We start from the raw sequence: 19,787 nt of genomic DNA, 5'->3' as shown, positions 1-19,787 counted from the left end.
TTTAATCTACCCCGTAAATTTTGAGGGGACTTCCTGCAATTTCTTTGTTGTCACCTTAATTGCATTAATGAGCGAGTAGGCCTGCTCGATGACTTGCAAAATTTATGATATTACCCTAAATATTTATTTTGCTAAATTTCTGAAAAACCCTAAAACAAACAAACGATACGAGTACGATATTCATTTAATTATTATATTTACAAGAAACAGGGTTTTTAGGAAAAAGAAAAACTAGAGACTAACTATTAACTTAAATATTAACTTTTATGAATATATGAAGGTAGTAAATTATGTATTATATGAATATATTTCTAAAATACTGAGATAATGTGTTCGATATAATAAAAAGTGCAGGGAGCTCCGTGTTCCATCAGCGCAAACAGATTATTTTCCTTCAACTTTGAAACGTTTTTTTATTATTAAGTACTATTAGTACTAATGGCTTCTAGTTTTTAGAATAGCTTCTTCGAAAATTGGCTTGGCCCCAGTTCGGAAATTCCTTCCTTTGTTAGAGACGTAACGAGTTTCACTACTCTCGCTACACAGTGGGATTGCACGAAACAATTTTAATTAAATACAAGGTACTTTGTCATACAACAGTTTTTGGTATAATATGTCTACGTACTAAAAAGTATTCAGAATATTTAGGGCTTTATATTTAGGCTTTTTTTTTATTTCAGGCCTTGTGGCCGACAAAATAATGATTTTGAGATATGTATCACATATCTAAATTTAAGAAATAAAATTAAAGTTAGATGAAAAAGTGAAAATGTTTACTCACTAAGTTAATGTAAAAGATGAAGCGTTATGTTTTTTGTCCGCTTTTAATGGAATTGACCTTACATGAGTTTTGAAAAAATCTACCCTGTTTTTAATTTCAACATAGTACTTATTTACACATTTTACAAAATTAAGTTAATGATTTGTGGAATAACTCTCTCCCTCTAGACTCCGTCTTCATACTATTTAAAAGTAGGATAAATGTATTTAATGGCTAACAGTGGCTTAGAAAAAATACTTTTAATGCATAAAATATGATTAAACCTACAAAAGGAAATATTTGGTAGTAAATATAATACATTTTCAAAAAGAAGCTTAATGGCAGAGTTTTGAGCGTAAATTAAAACTCGACGTTATTATATTCACCTTGACACCACTCACCGGTAACAGGTTGTGATGATGAAGTAATCTCATTGGTTAACCGCGACTCGTGACAGACTTGCGGCATCTAGAAGCATAGGTCATGGATGCGCAAGAGCACCGGTGCTGTGGCTGGATTCCGGATATTTAATGTTATTCATTAAAATTTGCGCGGTATTGCCTTTTTTATTGTGTTTTACACACAGTACTTCTTGTATTACAATTATTTTTTAGTCATCAAGGTTCAAAATCATTTTAAAATCTCTTCGAGATTTACCTTACATCGGTAAATGAATGGTTAATGTCAACATCTTTGATCTATTTTGCTTTCTGTTGCCGCTTCGTGAAATCAAGGCCAGTCCGGACCAAATTCTTGTGAAGCACTTATAGCTATACCACAGTGTCAAATTAAATTACTAATAATTTCTAATTAAATTATTATCAATAACACCCAATTAAAACCAAGAAAAACCTATTATGAGATATCAGATTTTTTACAAACAGTTGGAATGGATAACACGTTCTTCACGCAATTAATCTGTGACGCACGATATATTACGGAGACAGTTAAGGCGAAGACATACATCCAAAATTACTTATTAATATGTAAAAATCCAGCAGTTGAACATTAAGCCATTTTTATTCTTATTCCAATCTTCATACGTGTTGCTCAATAAAACCGTGGCGTGTTTCTAGTTTCTAGGTTTAGTACAGCGAAACATTTAAACTATGAAATATCTAGAATACAGGAAAGAAACTGTTAATACAATAGACTTTTTAATTACCTATCTTCTTATAATTAGATATATATATGCATGTGATGAGTGAGTTAGATCAGAGTTTCGATATTTGTCAATTTAAACTAAATCCAAAGTCAAATATAGCGAAGCAAAGTTCGAATACTTTCATAGTTAGGTGATGGAAACTATCTGAAATTATCAGGATGAAAAGCAAGACACTTCATTAATGTAATATAAATATAAGATCCACGTTTATAATTAGACGTCCTTGGAGAAAAGGTTGCGATGAAGTTTGTTGTGTCGCTTCTTATTCACATTCGTTTTGGAAGTCGGCGGTAGACTTAGTTTTAAGTAAATTTTTCAAGTCGATAAGTTATGTATATCATCCAGTTGAATATAGAATTTTTAATTTTATTGAATTATACGATGACAAGGATCGGCTTCCAATATGGTAACGTCTCAATGGTTTACTATACGGACATGATTAAAAGCTTCTGACAACATTAAAAGCTTGTGCCAAGACAATTATTTCAGAAAACAAATTTTTAGAGTTGTTGCGAATCTCACATCCGTTGTTTTCTATATTTTTCACCTACACGTACACAGCAAGCTAAGCAAGGTAATTACAACTGCAAGCTTTGATCGCTTGTATGATAGTAGCAGACGGTATTATTCGCGTATGTAAAAAAGGCACGTTTTTAAACGAGAACACGATGTTACGAGTTTATTTTAGCGATGGAGTTCCGTCTGTTGAGATGCTTAAATGTTGCCTATTTTATTTTGTCGTTTTGTTGGGTTTTCGTTCTTCTTTCTAATTTTAAGGTGGCTTGTCAGTGCTATAGACAGGGAAGTGCGATACATAGACTAAGGATTACATATATTTTAATTTAATATGACATGTTTTCTTTTAAATAAAAAGCACCGCTCCTAAAATTTTCATATATCAGATATCCTCGAATTACTGTTTTTTTACCTCGAATTACTTTTTTTTAGCATCAAAATAAATATAGTATGAATAACAGAATGACAATTTGTTTTATGCGTTGTAAAGATGAAATTATTTAGTGAAATATCTCACACCCGACAATAATACCGCAGTTTAACAAAAGTTAGTATTGAGTCGTTTCGTTATGAACAGATAAACAAATATGAGTTATAGATGTCTTCTTTCACATCATTGTGAATATTCTCGAGAATATTCACTTGTCTATATTATGTAGTTATACTTATAGAGGATCTGTTAATGTGACTGCGGAACCCTGAACAAAAGACACGATTTCAGTCTTAGTTTACGTGGCGAATGGTTCACGTTAGCCAATATCATTATAGTCTTCGGGGAGAGGTCATTGCAATCGTTACGGAGGAGGGGGAGGTCACTGGACGTGTGACAATAGACAAATATACTGTATGCCATCAGTTCAGTAATATTAGTGCACGGGTCTTTCTAAGACCTCGGTGGCTTAGTGGTAAAGTGCTTGCCTCTGAACCGAGAGGTCCCGGGTTCGATCCCCGGTCGGGTCATGATGGAAAATGATCTTTTTCTGATTGGTCCGGGTCTTGGATGTTTATCTATATATGTATTTGTTAAAAAATATAGTACCGTTGAGTTAGTATCCCATAACACAAGCCTCGAATTTACTTTGGGGCTAGCTCAATCTGTGTGATTTGTTCTTATATATTTATGTAAAGAGGATAATAAAAAATAAAAATAATTTATTCGGTAATTACAAATCTGTACGAAGTTTGTTGTTGGAACCTACTTTTAAGCATATGTATGCCTGTGCCAGCAGACTGCGCTTTTCCTTATTGCTATGTTATAGAATGTACTGAAAATATGTGTAATATATAAGTATATTGTGTTCAAATTCTTAAATGTTGTGTTTACTTAGTATTCTTTAATACTTAGTATTATTAGGATCTGAAAATTGTTTTCTTTTATTTACGAAAAAATGCTAGTTATATCGTTACAATCTTCGGGGAGAGGTCATTGCAATCGTTATTGAAAGGGGAGGTAAGTGGACGTGGGGCAATGTTAGCCAAACGTATTGCCTGCCATCAGTTGTGTAGATCAGTGCACGATTCTTGCGAAGAGAAATAGAAAATATTTTTTTATTTAGGTACTTAGAGAAACAACCACGTGGTGGACAACTATTTATTACAAGAATTACTATTTTTAAAGAAGTTTACAATAAGTACGTTGTTTCTTACAATTTACTTATGACCTCTATTATTGTAGTCTATAGAAATTTATTCGTTATTTGTCTTTTTAAAGAGAAAATCAATTAACATTTAAAAAGGCAGAAATATACTTCCTTATGTATTGTATCAAGATATATATATTTTTTTAGATATTTAGGTACACAACTTATGAAGGTATCTATCGCAAAAAAAAAATAATCCATTTTTCATCAAATGTTAGAAAAAAAAAAACACTTGAATCGATTGCACGTCAAAAACATGTATTTGCATGATTTCAAGTTCTAAAATGAATAAAATCGATTTCAAAAAATATGTGTCGTTTAAAAGTACTTCTGCAATATGTCGTATAAGAACCATCTGCTCGCGTAATCAAATTGAATGCCAAACATCTTTCTAAAATTACAAGGTTATTGGGTTCGTCTTTGTTTTAGCTTCACCCTCAGGACATAATATGGAATCATCAAAGGATAATATCTTTATGCCTCATCTTCTGAGTGTATGATCACAAAATATGGTTGGTTATAGTAACTATTGAATTTCTGTCGGTGAATTAAAGAATGGGTGAGCAAAATACTGGACCGGTAAAGATCCCTACATTGGAGAAGCCCGCCATTCAATATTATCTTTTACAATAAACAAATAATAAATGTGAGTTCGCCAAAATTGTAATAAATGAAAGTTAATGCAATATAAAGACGAGTACAAACAATTTTCATAATAAATTTATAAAAATATTTTTTTAATTTTTAACGCATTACTTTAACAATGATTTTATCTAAACAATACATATAATATTTTTGAAACTTAGAATATATGTATTCATAAATGTTGAACATAATTGATTAAATAAGCTTACAAGAATTACAATAAAAATTCTGTATGTTTCATAATTTGTGCACGTGTTATGATACGTCCCTGAGGCGAAGATCTTTTTCGTAAATTAATATTCTTTGTATGTATATTTTCCTAATAACATCATAACCTTAGGGCTATTTTGTATTACGATCGTATGTACCCTTATGATGATGGAAATTTTTCAATTTATCTATAACTTTCTTATAATTATATATTTTTTCCATTGATGACTTACAATTTTGTTGATTTAGAATGGGTATAAATTTTCTCAGTGTCCAAGTAATATTTTTGGTAAAAGTAAATAAAATTATTGGAAAAACAATTTCGTCTTCCGTCAGTAGTTCGTATTAGTAAGCCTACCTAGTAATAGTACTAGGAATAACCTTTAAATTTTACTTCATTCCAATACCTACTGCATGTAAGGATTATAATTTACATAAGTACTAACTTTATTATCTCCACACTATCCATTTATGGCTGTGACACCGCGACGCCCACACCACCGAGATAGTAAATTTTGAAGTTTTAGCTGTGATTTCGACCGGCCGCTTGCCCGACATCAACCCTCGTTGGGAATTCTATTGCTGCCTATTACCTACTAAGGCTAAATGTTCTTTTGTCGTATAACATCATCAAGTTGATTTGATGAGCAATATGGTTTTCACATTGTGGTTTACCCATAATGTAGGTAAGTTTATAGTGTAGAATGTAAATCATTTATTCCAAAGTATATAGTGATATAAATACAGTTGGCGTAGGAATGTCAAGTATTCAAATTACATTACATATACATAATGAAACTCTTAAATTTTATACATATTTGGCCAACTATTAAGCTTTATTTGGTTAAAAAATAAAGCTGCGCGCAGCGGCTACAAATTTTAAAAAGTTACAACGACCGCTTTAGCTCTTAGACTATTCTGAGAGCTAGAACAAATTCCCCAACTCATTACCTTTTCAAATTTAGAACGAGTGACATGCGCAAATTTTTATGCAACTACTATGAAGGCAGCGGTGTGCCGGTGACATTACTTAAATTACTTTTCTATGCGAGACGTTTTGTTCGTGGTCATTGTTAATGGAATGGAAAACTAAAGGAAAGAATTATCATATTTTCAAATTTATTTCCTTGAATTATGTACCGTAGAATTAACTAAAAAAAAAAGAGAAATATGGAAGATAGCGATGGTTAAATAGAATTTTATATTTGTCACATTAAAGTTAGTTTCTTATTTCAAAAGAAGGTAATTTATGAATTTTAATAGAAAGTGTTATAGTTTTCTACACCTAATACAATATGATCACAGTAGAATAAAAGGAATTCAGAGGCCGCCGTTTTCGATTTAGTTAACTGCATTTACATTACACAATGGAAAACTATACTATTTTCTACTAAAATTCATATCTAGTCTGTCTAGTCTGTCGCATAATCTGTTAAAAAATATTTACTCTCACATTGCAATTAATTTCTATTATGCTAAGGAATAATAGAAATTAATTGCAATGTGAGGTGGCGCTAGTTTGCTGCATCTGAACGAAATATTTGCTTTAAACATTCCACCTTTTGTACACGTTCGAATAACGGAAAAAACTGTAAAGAAATTGCTTAATATCTGACGGTCAAAGAACCATTCGGTATTCGACGATTTGTAATGAGAACCTCACGATATCTGAATTGAAATGGTAAGCAACACTAGCGGCGATAGTACAGTCAACAGCACATCAACCTACCCAAATTCATTGCAAACTCGCCGCTATTATCGCGCTATCAGAGGTTCATACATGGTGCAACTTGATATTCTGTGGACTGAACAAGAGGCAGGATGCTAATTCTGAACATTAAATATCCAAACAGAATATGCCAAGGGCGATCGTTCATCCGAACTGGTCGTACGGTTCCGAAGTGTTGTCTACTGGGTTGGTAGATTGTATTAAAATAAAACAAATCATTTATCTGATCGATATTAGGCTCGTTTTAAAAATTGTCAGTATTGTATACTATCTAATCTATTATATTGCGTCAAAATAAGTTAGGATATTTTGTTTTAATTACAGTCATCATTGCTAACTGCCAGGGTCGTTCTATCGCCAGGGGTGCTACTTTGCTAGGCATTAAAATACTATTTTGGACATCTGAACTGTAACTGTAAACTGTAAACTGTAACTGTAACTGTGTGTGTAACTACCAAGGACAAAAAGAGTATTTCTGACTTGACACGCAAAGAAATAAATAATTCTCAATACAAAAAACGAGAGACTATTGAATTTTAAATATAAACCCAAAAAAATGTTCTTTCGCGACTATGTATCTAAATTAACCCCCAAAGGTTGGCTGAAAGAAATTGCATTTGTGATTTGTGATAAGTTCGCTATTGCGTTCATTTGTTTTTGAATATCTTGTTGTAATACTATATAATATTATGACTCCTTTGTAAATGGTTCAATAAAGAGTTCATTTATCTATCTAACCTATTGCGAAATGATGCTAAAGCTCATACTACACAGGTCAAATAAATAAAATTACTACAGGGAATTTAATACCTCAATGAGATCCTATTTAGCATCATACACATATTGTGAAATGCACGCGTAATTGCAGCTGATAGAGCAATGGTAATGCAGCAAATTTATTAAATTGTACAATGTTGGGAGCAAATGCAAATTTGTTGCTATGTTACATTGAACAATCTAAACTAAGTTTACGAGGTATAGTCGAAATATACTATTAATATTATGAATGAAATACTTTTAGTGAATCAATTGGATCAAAATCATTTTAATTATATTGACGAATTTTTTATTTAAATATACACAATGTGTTCAGAAAGAATTATGTCTGCTGATGTCATAATTCTTTAATTTCAGAAAAAATCATATTTAGGTAATCAGAAATGCCATAAGTCATACCCACGTAGATAAAGCTTTGAAGTTCAGTCCAGAGACTGAACGGTAGACTGAACGGTATAACTATATTTAGACCTTCACCGCTTTATTAATAACATTTAATTCTCTGATTAGGCTTGGAGTAGTATATCTTTGTTTTGTCCCTCTCTCTCTTTTCAGCATTTGACATTGAAAGAACGAGACAATACAAAGAATAACTATTCCGAGGCTAATCAGAGAATAACGTTTTTATTAATAAGGGGGTTAGAGTTTAAAGTTATATACAGGTTATATTTATATATAATGATAATTATAGATTCATTTATCAAACTTTATTGTTCTAGGTAAAAATATAAATAATTGATAAAGATAACCCTTCGATTATGGAGATAATAAAAACAATTGAACAACAATAGGATCGCGTCAGATCGGGCCGCGCGTGAATTAATAGTTTAAAGTTAAAAATATTACCTAATATTAGCTAACCATTTTGATATTTGGTGAATTTGATACAAAATATATCAACTTTGATATTTTCAAATGCGCTCTCACTGATCACTCAAATTTGCGCGGTTCAGATTCGACTTAAATAAATGTAAAACGATAGCATTGTATTTAACTATGTTATCGATAACGGGTGAACAGACATCACAAGAGTAAGCTACTCATACCTATGTTAAAATGCGAGGTAAGGTCTGTACCTTAAGCAGGAAAAATGAAACCCTTATAAATTCACTCGTGCGTTAGTTCGTTCACAGCACAGCACAGCAGCTCGGTTGTTACGAAACTACTAAACCAATTTCTTGCGCTGATATTCAACGAAATACGAAATCACAAACAAATATTTTATTCAGAAATTAGATGTTCACAGACATTTTTTCAAGTCATATTCTAAATTAAATAATATTTACCAAAGCTACAAAGTACCAACTACTGGAACATGTGGAAGTAGTACTCCACATAAGAAATCAATATGAAATCTAGCATTGCACATCGATGAAGCCGTGTCTAAATACAAACAATGACGTAACAATATAAAACATAAATACATCCAATTTTCCATAAATAATTAACAACCTATTATCACATGCATTTAGCAAAAGCTGTGTCCAAATACAATGACGTGTCGATTCGACAATTTAATAAGACCGCAGGCGCGCCGCAACGAAATGTCCCCGTCGACATTGCGTTTGAGCGGAAAATCCAGCTGTATGTGCCATATAACCCAGTCGCCATTTTACGGTATTTTTAATCGTAACTAGCGGTCTGTCCCGTGATCGCTCGGATACAACCTTCCACGGGAATCACACCTATTGGTGAAAACCGTAGTAAAATGCGTTTGGTTTTTTTTGGTATTTCTTCAACGATCTATCAACGATTCCCGGCATAGTGATATCATATTTAAGTCGTGCTGACACCTCACGCATGTGGCAATGAGTCAAGGTCGTGTTGGTGTACGTAAAGAGGCCTTCGGGTATAATCTGGTAAGTAATTGGCGCTTTTTAATGATGGTAACAACACCTTGATTTTATATATTTTGTATAAATCTTTTTATTATATGTATAAGTATCGAAACTTTAAAAATTGCAGAACAGGTCGGGTAGCTTAGCTTCAAACCAGACAACTTCAAATAGAAACTTGAAATTTTATTTCGTGTGGTTTGATAATAGTTCCTACCTGTTGGTAGTACCTTGTGGTCAAAGAATATATTGAAGTCTGGAATGTAAGAATTTACCTTGTTGCACCGTGAACATAAAATGTATACTGACTTTATCAAGCACAAGTGTGTAGCTTATTTAATACTACCACGGCACGACCATACTAAAACCACTTGACTGAAAAATTTATTTCTCAATTTACTACGTTTACATAAAAATAGCTTACTGAGTCTAAAAATACAACAATAAATGTCAAAAATTAAAAACAAAAGAACGTTAATACGCAGCCGCTGTGACCTATAAAATGAGTTCACTGAACAAAAGCAGGCGCAACTGCTCCCTAGAGCCCTATCTATAAACTGGACGACACATTATAAATGTAGGCTTAAAGGACAAAGCAACGACAGTGCAGAGAATGAACGCAAAAAGTTTACGTATTCGCGAGAGAATATAAATCGTGGTGGAAATCAAATTAACAGTGATACAGCTAGACATACAGCCTACCTACTAAGTTACTACTTAAATACCTATAAGTTTACTAAGTTTAGACATAGTGAAATGTGGAGTCAGTAGTAGATAAGTCATTGACTTTATCTATCAACATCTAACTATCAATATCTAAAAATGATCTAAAATTTTTCAAAACCTTTTAATTCCATTTAGATAACTATTAATTTGAAATTCCTATCTTTATATTCAAAAGGTTTTTTTATTAAGCGAATCCTTGAAATTTAGCTTTAATATAACATCGACAGCACGAACAATACCTTCGCCAAAAAATATCATTATAGGAAGCAACATTTTAATTACAACCAAAATGTCGTTTATATTATTTTCTTTCTGCTCACTATATAATCTATAAATTCAGGCCTATAACATGTTTATAGCGGCTTTAATCCATCGCTGATTGGTCAGTGAATGCAGCCGTAATCCGATTATTTGTTAATGGGCCTATCTGGCATGTATTACTGCGAAGTTGGCTGCAATTCGTAGCTGCAAATTTCATAAAGCCATCTGAGGTTGATCCTCTACGGTTTTTCTTGTGGCGTTATAACACATTTTTTAATTTTAGACATCTGTTATATTTGTTCGTATTGTTAATAAGTAATATACCTACTTTCTCAAAAACTTTATTAACCCAAAATGGTAAGATTTAATAAAACTGGTTTCAATGCTTATTTAGATAAATATTCTATCCGTATTAAATAAATATCATACAAATATACAAGCAGGACATGAAATATGAGCACAATCAAAACAATAAATCGCTTCACAAAAATAATATACCTAAAATATAAACAACATAACAAAACATAAATTACGACTTTTAAAATCAATTTCAATTAAATAAAATCAATAAATATATTGCAATAAGTATCAAAATCAAACGGGAAACATGCGAGATGTCCCCACTCATCAACCACAAGATCGAATCAGAATTCCTAATGATTAATATAATGTTAGTAAATTGATTCCATGAAACAAAACCGTGGTTGCAAACGCGTTGGCACAGTTGCACCGCCATAACCGGCACAGTGGAACACGGAACCCACAAATGGGGATCGACCGTTGCAGGGGCTACCGGTGCAAGTGCAACGGTAGATACATACATGTGTACGACAATCCTGGAACATTAGTCACTTTCTGCTTAACCACAAAATATGCCTAGTTATGTCCGCATATCAGAGGAATAAACGTAGGAAATTTTCTGGGAAAACGTAGAACGAATTAATTGACCATTTGTAAGCCGCCCAAATGATGAGTTTAGTTTTGAACTTTTGACAGATATTTATAAACACAACAAAGAATTAAAGATCAGAATTTAAATTTATTTAAAAAGCACCTCAGGTCCTTGCTAATTGATAAATGTTATTATAATTTGAACGATTTCTTTTAATGGAGAGATAAAAATTTAGTTAATTTAATTACTTTTATTTATTTGATTTTGTTAAGTGGGATGATAGCAAGCTCTCCATTTAAATTTGCATACCCGTGGACGGTGAAACATGTAGGATTAAGTTTTTCTTTTAACACCACATTGCAAAAAAACGTAAACTCATGTTTTTGCAAATAAATAATCTTTGTCTTTGTCTTTGACGCGACAACAGTGACAGCGACGTACCACTCAATTATGCAACCGTGGATGTCGTTGATAAGCAACAACAGCATGCTTAAAGAGGGTTGGGGCCAGCTCAGCGGCGGATCATAATTTTTTTTTTACGCTGACACCGGGTAGGGTACTCTGCAAATGAAAATCGGGAAAAAAATGAAAACCCGAGAAAACTTTCTGATGGGAGACAGAGAATGAGACAATAAATCTAAGAATAAGTGCTTACGTTATTGCTAAACAACTTTTTGTGTTCCGCATCTTCAAAACTGTTAGGTTTACTTCTTAATTTTTAGATTTCAAGACATCAAAGCTTGCCGGAAACATGCGACGGTTAGAGAGAGAGGGAACTTCTACAATGTGTTTCGTTTACTCATGATGATACGGACAAGAGCAAAGCTCTTAAAATAAGAAAATTAAATAAATATCTATTTATACTGTCTACATACATGAAGCTATTTCGACCTTGTAAAGTTGCAATCCACTGATGCATTCCCGATCCTTAAATGGTAAATAAAACAGGATGTTCAATTAATAAGCATCCTTTAGAATGTAACTTCCACTTTGCAGCTTAGTATTTTAATGAGTTTAGTATGTATACTTATCTATGTAAGATGAGATTCTTTACAAAGTCATTGTTACTTCCTCAAAAGACACTAGTTATTTTTATTAAAAAAAACATTTTTGCCACAAGCTTTTATTGCATTACATTTACAATTTAACTTCTGACAAAAAAGCGATGCCCGTGCTGTAAACCGCTGAGGAGTTCCCTCGTTGGGAGCCGCTCCTGGGCGCACTGAAACAACGTGGGAAATTCGAATTCCTTAGAACAACTTGAAGTAGGACAAATCTAACTTGCAAAATTTGATTACAGACAGACAAGCAAACATACCTACAGGTACCTACAGGTAAAACTAAATGAATGCTTATAAAAACAACTAAAGTATAGTTGGAAATAAAGAGAAATTTACAATATTTAAATTATTTGAAATTTTATTTATATACCAACATATAAGTTAATATAGACCATCACAAGAAATACGCGCTCTACTAAACTAATATTAAAAATGCGAAATCTTGTGAGGATGAGTGTATGTATGTTTGTTACTCTTTCACGCAAAATCTACTAGACCAATTGTTATGAAATTTGGTACACGGGTAGATTATAACCTGGAACAACACATAAGGCAATTTTTATCCCGAAATTCGAAGCCCCGGGGCGCAACTAGTAGTACATAATGTAAGTATTAGAAGTCTGAAGACACAAAGTTGGAAAATCTCCCGATTTCGGACGGTACAGACGCAAGTCGCAAATTGCATTGGAAGCGCGGGAAAATGTGATGCACTTCGAGAAAATTTAACGAAAGATTGAGCTGATAAAAAGATATTGGTTATTTACTTGCAAATATTTCAATGCATTTTTTGGTAAATAGGTATTTATAGTTCAATAAGAAACACATATTTCAATGGTGTATTCAGAAATTGATGCTGAAGGCTGGTTTGTTTAGGAACAAACTATATCCAAATAAATCAAATAATCTATCATATATATGATAATAAGTCAAATAATTGTGATTGTTTGTTCTTTGGATTGGATGATCCTTATTATCAATATACATTGATAATAAGGTTATGAATATATAGTAGCCTGTATAATATAGCTATATAGTAGCCTATATTCATTAATTATAATTCTATATTAAAATAATATCGATAATTTTAAAATATGAACTGCAATTATCTATATATTTTCGATTGTTTGATTCGGAGATTTGTATTATTGTAAAAAAAAATTGAATCCGATAAGAAATAAAATCACAGACCAAACATAAAACTTTAAATGCTTTTATATATTTCGCCAAAGCAATCCAGTACAATCTCCAGGGCTCACCCGCTAAGCTGCATGACAATTGGAAGGGCTTATAGCACCAGGAAAGGTACAGTAACAGTAAAGTGGGACTTATTTGTACATACGATGGCGTCACAAAATACCCACTATATACAGAATCTCTTGTATACACTATTATGAAGAAATATGTGAATCTTGCTTTGCTTGTTGCTAGATGCTGCGAAAATAGCGAAATTTTTACTTCTCATTATGACTCGTGTTGTTTTTTTTAAATGGTTAAATGGGGTTTTTGTTTTATTTAAGTTTAGTTTATTAAAAATAAAAAAATTGTAAACTATAACCCTGTTATTCACAAAAAAGTTAAAATAAATTTTAAGCGAAAGTATGTTTTATCTCGTTCTGTCAATGTTAAATATTATAAAGCGCGATATTGTCAATAACCTTTTATAAATATGAGGTCAGATAAATATAGATTAATTTTCTTCTCAAAATCATTTAATAACGGATATTGCTAATATTATTATAAAGAGGTAAGCGTTTGTGAGTTTGTATGTTTGAGGCGGGTAATCTCCGAAACTAACTAACTGATTTAAAAAATTCTTTCACCATTAGAAAGGTACATTATCCAAGATTGCTATAGGCTATATTTAATCTTAAAATTGCTACGGGAGCGAAGCCGCGGGCATCATCTAGTTGCTAATAAAACTTAAAAGTAATTAAACAAATTTCGAGCGCAGTGCTGTTTCAAAATAAAGTACCCGAAAGTACATTAAGAATATACTTGAGACTCTGGTCTTCGTTTTATAATTCTCCATTTCCAAGCAATTTCATAGAAATTATGAGCAGTTAAAATGCTCCCCCACTTTCAAATACATTTCGGAATTTGAAACATAGACTCGGAAATTTAGTTCTTATTTTTAAATCTTCAGTATTCATTTCTATAAATAATTTTCTTTATTATTTCAAAATTGTTTCACGTGAACAAAAACAAACAATTGAAAGTTAAGGAAGACTACCAATCTATTTCGTCGTTTTGTTTCAATCCACTTGTGATTTTTGTATTTAAGTATAATTAGATGTGTGTAATAACACATATACCTATAACTCAAGGCTTGAAGGGTTATGGTAAAATATTATAGTGGCAGCCAAACGACTACTATAATATTATAAATGCGATAGTTTGCGAGGATATATGTGTGTATGTTTGTTACTTAATCACGCAAAATCTACTGGACTGATTATTATGAAATCTGGTACTCGGTAGAATATAACCTGGAATAAACACATAGGGTACTTTTTATTCTGAAATTCCCGACCCCCGGGGCGCAGCTAGTATATTATAAATTCTGAAATTTCTTTATATTATTTACGGATGCAACAAAAATAAATTGAAATCTGACCAAAACACATGTTGTATCAATAGAATAAGTACCAGTATCCGTTATCGGTCAATGAACTCGTGACAGGATATTCATGTCGGGACTACAATCGACAGTGTGGTCAATATGGACCGGCACTGTAGCATATTTTACCGAATGTTATCGTTATCGTTGTAGAATACTTTGTTGGTTAATAATTAATAACTAAAATTATATATTTGAATGACGACCTCGATGGCGCAGTGGTAAAGTGCTTGCCCCCAAACCGAGAGGTCCCGGGTTCGATCTCGGTCGGGTCATGATGGAAAATAATCATTTTCTAATTGGCCCGGGTCTTTGATGTTTATCCATATATGTATTTGCTATAAAATATAGTACCGTTGAGTTAATATCCCATAACACAAGTCTCAAACTTACTTTGGGGCTACCTCAATCTGTTTAATTTGTCCTAATATTATATATTTAATAATTTAACTTAATGTAAGGGATGAAAATAGCACTTTGCCGTTTTCATCCCTTCCGGGTAAATAGAGCCAAAAGTTGCAACACTCACAAACCACATTTAGACGGATGCGGCTGTAAGATGTTATTATTTTTATTTAAAAAGAAACAATATAGGTAGGTACTATGAGATTAAAAGTCTTATCATAAGGGTTTTAAAAACATATGTACCTACTTAATATGTTTTCAAAAACCCTTTACCTTTAATAATTATGATATCTCTTTTCAGTCAATATAGAGGCGAGTTTATTGTATTCCTTGTATAAAATTGTAGCTGGCTGCATACACTGTATTACAATTTTATTAAGAAAAAAAAGTCACGCGTTACATCCAGGAGGCCTTTGTACAACACAGAAATAAAACCCTAAATAGATTTGCTCATTCATTACCCTCCTGAAATCTGGTTTATCCTCCCGCCAAAACACAACCAGATTAATGTTACAGTCACTTACACTCCATTTCCTTCATTTATATACCTCTAAATCATCACATTAGCGAGATGGCAGGATACAGAAGATATTTTTCCGTCTTTATATGGAAATAAATGTTTGGAGTCGACATGAAGAGTAGTTGGTTAATCAAGGTCGTGAATCATGATTTATTATGGATAATTTCTACTGCACTTAATAAAGCTGTGACATAAAGCAACTAACTAATTTTTTAAACTATAATAAGAATCACACTATAACCATTAGTATAAAGCAAAGTCGCTCACCACGTCTGTCTGTTGCTAAGCTTTCTTCTTTTAAACCACGTAACGTATACAATTTATTCCCGAAGGTTTAAATAGGTATACTTTACATCTTTCATAAAAACAATTCTTATAATGTCGGTTTTTGTTCTACTTACCTCACAATCGAGACTTAAAGCAGAGTAGTTTGCTCGGGTGTAAGCATCTATTGCACCCTCGAACTATAGGCGCGCCCTCGCTGCGTTCGTGCTAAATATCTCGGGCTACAATTGATGCCTTACAGCCCTTGACTACTAATCTATAATAAATAACCCCATGCGAACTCCAGATGCAGGCCAGACCACCAGTTTTACAATATAAAGTGACAGGGAAAGGTACAGGATAATTATACATTATGATTCATGATAAAATTGAAGTTGATTACTTTGACTATAAGTCGATATTAATCAGTATTTTTCTCAATATCAATTCCAAAAATAATAACTCAAGGAAGAAAAATAGAAATCATTTCTTTTTCTTTTCTAAATGTATTCACGCTTGAAGTGCGGCTCCCACGCCACACGTCATTTATTATTAAAATATTTTCGTGGGCATAAGGCTTGTTATTTAAATGAGAATATAAATCACTCAAAGGAATAACATTTCAATTAATATTACATTAGAAGTGGGAACAAAAATAGTTTTATAGTGTGGTGTTTCCGTCCTAGAAAAGGACCAATCCATGTCAGACTAGGGAACACATAGCTTCGGCAGCTGATAGGCAACAATAGCATCTCCAAGGAGAAATGACGTGCCGGGCTTCGTGACGTCGATATAATAATTTACTCAATTTACATCAATAAGTCAAAGTTACCCTAAATATAGCAACGAATTCGCAATGAATTAGGGTAACTTCATGTGATTTTGACTTCTGTAAAAAACTAACCTTGAACTAGAAACATTATCACATGGGCCGTGGAAAACAAATCTTTTGTTTAACACCAGACACCACGATCAATTTGATAAGTAATCTGTTTGTTTACATAAATACGATATTATTTTCGAACAAGAGCTTTAACAATACAATAATAGCGATTCTCAAGTCCTCGTATAAACCTCTAGTTTTATTACAATGATTAACATCTGATTATCCAATTCAGTGCTTCTATTGCTTGTGTACGAAGGCTAATCTGTTTTATTTTGTTCGAAAAATATACAGTAAAAATATGTTATTAGGAAACTTTTCATATTCTAAGGACTAATAACATGCTTTCGCATAAAAGTAGCAAAAATGCATGTTTGTTAAGTAAATAAACATCTAATTTCAGGGGAAAATAAAGAAATCTTTCACCCGCACACTAGCGCCACCTTTTTATCAATTTCTTTTATTTCTTAGCAAAACACAAAAATATTTTAATGGATTATGCCATACTAGATATGGAATTTCCCTGGAAAGTAAATAGTTTTCCATTACACAATGTAGTCACGGTTGACTAAATTGAATCGGTGGCACATTGGATTAAAGAAAACTATAATACTTCCTTATAAATTCTTTCTCTAAAGCGCCTTAATAAAAAACTTAAAAAATGTAATTAATTATGGAATTAGTTTTAAAGGTTTTATTGAAATTCAAAATATTTCTAAAATACATATTACCCCGACAGTAAAGAGCCATGCTTTTCCTATACGAGCTGTTAACCGCAGTTTCGCCCGCGGCAAAATGTATCGGGTGCGTTTGTACAAACTTTCATCCCAAATTTCCGGTACCTCTAGGGGTAGAAATTTTAAAAAGTATATCTGAACTCTGAGATTATTTCGCATTTATGATGTTAGTGTGGAAATATGCATACTATTCATCCTACAGATATTATAAATACGAAAGTTTGATAAATTAATGGCCAAACAGAATTGATATAACAAGGCACGACATTACTATGGCACTTATATTATTGGTGACGTAACTCAAGCCGCATAAACGTTAGTAAAGTTATACAATACTTACGAGAGGAACATTTGCAATTCTAAGTAAACACTGTTAATAACAAAATGTATCTATTTGAATTTCACAGTTGGAAATTTAAATAGTTTTGTTAAACCTGTCAAATACACTTTTTAACAAATTTTGAAAATAATAATGAGGTGAAAAAAATATAGCTCAGTGATTAAAAACACTGTCTCGGATAGATAGGGGCGTGGATTCAATTCGCGCTCGATTCCAGAATTTTTTCATCTCATTATTATAAAAAAAAAAATAGTTCGAAAGTTCTCAAAACGCCACGCGCAATAACTTATACGTGTAAAGACTTACTTAATGGCTTGTTCTAAACAAACCATTAAGCCATATTGTTGAACTACATTACTAATTTACTCTTAATTTTACCTTCAATTTAATAGTCGCAGGCAATCCTGTAACAAGCAAAGAAAAATATATTTATTTTTCCTTAAACAATAGAAAACATATCAGTGGTTAAATAAAAATTTGATAGCATCCATACGATTTCAATAGCAGTTTATGTTTCATAATAGAGGTAGGTAGGTATATTTTTTCCATTATATAGATAATTTTATTCGTAAACAATGGATGTCATACGCCTTTTCTTTAATACAATCAAATCTTCAAAATGTAAATGTTTATATTTGATACTAATCTCTCGTTTCACGGCAGGGGACACGAAGAGAGAGATTTAACAATAAACTCATATCAACTTGTTCAAATTTAAATGTTAATGTAAATGCGTCTAAGTTTTCTCCCAATTTTCATATATATATTTTTTAATTTATAGTAAACATACAAATCTTTAAGTTTCACTAAACCGCCATATACAGAACTCAGTGATACTGTAATAAAAATACATAATATGTGACAGACTAGAAGGTAACGCACATTTACATATATCTCATAATTTTAATTCATTTTGTGATCTTTTATACCTGCAAATAGAGAAATAACGAATAACTGTAATATATTATAATATGTAATATATGTAATAGGTTATGTATCAGTTTATGTTATTATCTTGCTTTATGCCTTATTTAGATACTGTTAAAGAGTAAAAAGTGCATGTTAAGTCCATCATTTCAATGTTTCACCCTGGGTCACTAACTCGTATAAGCGCTGCAAATTCATACACACTACTCGGTTACAACACTTCTCATAATTTAAGCAAATATTTGATGATAGTAAAATAGAACAAGCTAAAATCACGGACACTGCAATACGCAAGGACGACGTGAGACACCGAGCGTCTTTTCCAAAATTTGTTTTTGGGCTAAAAGGCCACCCACAGGCAATCCCACGATGTGCATTAATCATAGGTATTTTGTTATAACAAGAAATTTTAAAGGTTGAATATCACCAACGATTTGTTTTGGTTGGGTTTCTCTTGTAAACATGGGCTACAGAAACTTTAATTCCTTGTAATTTTTTTTCTATTCTTTTCTGACGACCTCGGTGGCGCATTGGTAAAGTGCTTGCCTTTGAACCGAGAGGCCCCGGGTTCGATCCCCGGTCGGGTCATGATGGAAAATTATCTTTTTCTGATTGGCCCGGGTCTTGGATGTTTATCTAAATATGTTATAAACTATACTATAGTATAGTTGAGTTAGTATATCATAACACAAGTCTCGAACTTACTTTGGCGCTAGCTTAGTCTGTGGGATTTGTCCTAATTAATATATTTATTTACTTATTCTAATTTCAGTTTTAGCCCTTAGACCATAATGATATAATATCCTATTATAACGGTGAAAGGTGTTGAACTAATCAGATGCGATCATCGTTGGCGTCGTTTTTGCCAGTGATTTGT

General features: G+C 32.3%; 1 protein-coding gene and 1 non-coding gene across 10 annotated transcripts in view; one reads left to right on the top strand and one right to left on the bottom strand.

The window, feature by feature from the left end:
• Positions 1-19,787, bottom strand: part of Pgant9 (Polypeptide N-Acetylgalactosaminyltransferase 9) — a 183,416-nt gene that overhangs the window by 15,902 nt on the left and 147,727 nt on the right. For 8 of the 9 annotated variants that reach the window (XM_053754119.2, XM_053754118.2, XM_053754124.2 and 5 more), the window contains exon 2: positions 18,362-18,387. The exons of the other annotated variant lie outside the window; for it this stretch is intronic. The gene's annotated coding sequence lies outside the window, so the exon portion shown is untranslated. The remainder of the gene's footprint in view (positions 1-18,361; positions 18,388-19,787) is intronic. 9 annotated transcript variants of the gene reach the window in all.
• TRNAQ-CUG (transfer RNA glutamine (anticodon CUG)) lies at positions 3,329-3,401 on the top strand. Its single transcript has one exon. It is a non-coding gene; the product is annotated as a tRNA-Gln (tRNA).

This window comes from Plodia interpunctella, chromosome 13 (genome assembly GCF_027563975.2).
Source record: "Plodia interpunctella isolate USDA-ARS_2022_Savannah chromosome 13, ilPloInte3.2, whole genome shotgun sequence".
NCBI classification, from domain to species: domain Eukaryota; kingdom Metazoa; phylum Arthropoda; class Insecta; order Lepidoptera; family Pyralidae; genus Plodia; species Plodia interpunctella.
This window is presented reverse-complemented; position numbering and strand designations above follow the sequence as displayed.